This window comes from Callospermophilus lateralis, chromosome 10 (genome assembly GCF_048772815.1).
Source record: "Callospermophilus lateralis isolate mCalLat2 chromosome 10, mCalLat2.hap1, whole genome shotgun sequence".
Taxonomy (NCBI): domain Eukaryota; kingdom Metazoa; phylum Chordata; class Mammalia; order Rodentia; family Sciuridae; genus Callospermophilus; species Callospermophilus lateralis.
The window spans coordinates 78595665-78599245 of NC_135314.1; the positions used below are offsets into that span (position 1 = coordinate 78595665).

The 3581-nt window shown below is 33.8% G+C and overlaps 1 pseudogene; it reads right to left on the reverse strand.

The window, feature by feature from the left end:
• Window positions 1-835: 835 nt before the first annotated feature.
• LOC143407883 (olfactory receptor 5H17-like) lies at window positions 836-1767 on the reverse strand (annotated as a pseudogene).
• Window positions 1768-3581: the final 1814 nt, after the last annotated feature.

Here is a 3581-nt window from a genome sequence, read left to right on the forward strand (position 1 = left end):
CAAAATGAAAAAAAAAAAAGAAATATATATATATATATATATATATATATATATATATATATATATATATATATGAAAAAGGGCTAGGGATGTGGCTCATTGGTTAAGTGCCCCTGAGTTCAATCTGTAGTACAAAAGGAAGAAGGAAAGAAGGAAGGAAGGGAGGGAGGGAGGAAGGAAATAACGAAAGATTGATTTGTTTTAATTATGTGAAGTGGACCTTAAGAAATATAGAATAGGGCTGGGGATGTGGCTTAAGCGGTAGCGCGCTAGCCTGGCATGCATGCAGCCCGCCTTCGATCCTCAGCACCACATACAAAGATGTTGTGCCCACCGAAAACTAAAAAATAAATATTAAAAAAAAATTTTCTCTCACTCTCTCTCTCTCACTCTCTCTTAAAAAAAAGAAATATAGAATAACAGAATAATATCAGTATAAATATTTCTATGGTTTCTGTCTTGTAAGTGAAAAATACACTAAATTGCTTCCCTCTTATTTGTCATAGTTTATCCTATGAACAACTCCTAATGACAACATATAAACTTAAATTTAAATGTATGATGTTTTCTTTATTAAACTTGAAGTGAGTTGATATGCAGCTATGTGTTTATCCTTTGAGCAAATTTAATTATATATTACCAAGGCTCGAGTAACGGTATTAACAAATTTGATTTAAAAATTTTAAGAAGTTAACTGTATATTACAAACTTAAGAATTAATGTTATAGAACAACAATAACTGCAAAAATCCTTGAAGGATACTGAAAACATCCACGTTTACTTACAAAATATTGTGAAAATTTTAATGAAAAGAGAACAGATATTGATATGAGATCTAAATTCTAAAAATGTCTTTTACACATTTTACCAGTGAATCTATGACTTGCTTGTTTCTCAGACTATAGATAATGGGGTTTAACACAGGAATTATGACAGTGTAAAATAGAGAAAGCATGTCTTGATCATTTGCTTGTGAAGATGCAGGATGTACATACATGAGGAGAAGGGGGCCATAGTATAAAGACACAGAAAAGAGATGGGCTCCACAGGTGGAGAAGGCTTTTCTTACACTCTTTTCAGATTTCTTTTTTTAATATTATAAAAATAATTAGAGTATAAGAAACAAGAATAGTCCCAATGGTGAAAACTTGTATTGAACCAGAGAAAATAAATATTAATAGATAATTAATAGAAGGATCATTGCATGAAATTTTTAACAGGGGTATAACATCACAATAAAAGTTATGTATTATGTTGGAATTACAGAAGGTTAATCTGAATAGAAAGCTTTCATGAAGTATGGCATGAAGAAAGCCACCTACAAATGGCAAAACCAGTAGCCGGATGCATAGTCTATTGGTCATTATCATAGGATACAGTAAAGGGTGGCATATGGCTGCATAGTGATCATAAGCCATTGCTGCCAAGAGAAAACATTCTGTGGTTGCACTGAATACAAAGGAAAAATTGTGTTTTGCATTCAGCTAGATATATCATCTTGCTCCTGTCTAAGAAGCTGCCCAGCATCTTTGGGGTCACTTTTGATGATAACCAAGCATCTACAAATGCTAAATTTCCAAGGAAAAAATACATAGGGATGTGAAGCTGAGGGTCATTCCAGATCAGAGAAATCAGACCAAGGTTTCCCACAAGGGTTATAAGGTATATCGCCAGGAACACCAGGAACAGGGGGAGTTACCACTGTGGTTGCTGTGTAAGTCCTGTGAGAACAAACTCTGTCAGCAAAGTTGCATTTGCCTCTTCCATGCCTCACAGGATGTCCCCTGAAATGAAATAAAATGTGATGAATGTTTTAAAAAGTACAATGAGGATTTCTTTTCTTTTTTTTTTTTCTTTTTGGCAACCAGGGATTGAAGCCAGGGACACTTAACCTTTGAGCCACATTTCCAGCCCCAATCTTTTTTGTTTACGTTTTATTTAGAGACAGAGTCTTGCTAAGTTGCTGATGACCTGACTAAGTTGATGAGGCTGGCTTTGAACATGGGATCCTCCTACCTCAGCCTCCTGAGCTCCTGGGATTACAGGCAGTGTCACCATACCTGGGTACAATGAGGATTTGTAAAGAAAATATTGGAAGGCAAAGGTTGAGATAAAATTGTATTTTTTTTCAAAATGACATTAATAGTTTTAGAGAATTACATATAGCAAAAAAATTCAAATCAATAAACCTACAGGAAAAAACAAATTTAGAAAAAATGAGAGGTTTTCCAAATTTGTGATAAATTTATTGGGAACTGTTGAATGTGGTTGGAAATTTGATATCCTAGACATGGTTTAAGATCTACAGAACTATCTGAATGACCTGGATTACAAACTAAAATGAATGTCATTTGAAGGAATTTGAAACTTACTTATCAGATAATATGCTCTTATACTAAGATGTTTTAGGATGTGTAATGATATGATCAAATATTTTAAATTAAATATTTGTAATATGCAAAAATTTTATAGGGATGTCACAATGGAGCATGGGAAATAGTGAGAAAACTGTTATTACTGTCCAAGTGTTCACAGACCAATAAACACATCTAATGGTCTTTTCATACCATATATATGTTCGTGCATATATACGTGTGTGTATATATATATATGTATATATATATATATATAAAATATGAGGTATCACTACAAAAACAGAATAATTCATGAAAGAGATAAGAATCTATACTTTAAAAATTCTTCTCTGACAATGCCAACATACCTGAATTGCCTAGTCTGGATATAATAAGACATTTGTAGAAGTTAGAAAAATGAACAAGCAGATTGAAATAATTCAGAATGTAGAGTCACTAGGATTCAGTTACATATGTGGTGTTAGAGGTTAGCCAGTGAAGAGGAAAGCAGTGAATTGTTGAATGGGTGAGTAATATCAAAAATAAAACTGAATCCTTCAATTCATTATCAAATTTTCAAAAGGAGAACCCCCTTAACACCCAGGAGATATTGGTGTAAGTATGGGTCTGCTAGTCACTTCTATGACTAATGACCTGGGTAACTTCAGAGTAGGTGAAGGCATAACTCTGGGTGATCTACCCATCAGAGATTATATTCAAGGAAAAGAGAAGGGGAAGTAAATGATGAGAAAGTTACATTAAAGAAGTTAAAATATGGATAGATGTCATTTATTAGATGGTACATCTGTACTCCTTCCTAAGACAAAATCTTTTGGTGGGCGGGAGCTTCCTTCCACTTAAGAACCCAAAGGCCTAGAAACTAACTTTTCATGGCCCTTTAACCTAGAGAGATGAGAATTGATATAGGTTTGCCCAGTGAAACACAAAAGTACAGGATTTAGAACGTGGAAAAAAAGATGCACGCTGCATCCACATCAATAGTATTATTTGTGATTTTTTCACCTGAAATTCATGTCAGGAGTTGAATCTCTTATTGAGGTAACATTGGGAAGTAATTTTTGCTATTAATTGGCTGCCTCGTGTTCTTTTCCTGCCCATTTGTCAAGCAGTTTCCTCTATCCTCTGCCACATTTATTGCTTTAGGTCAGTTTCTGTTTAATAAACTTATTTATTATTACCTCTTAGATGTTGGATTGAACATAAGAG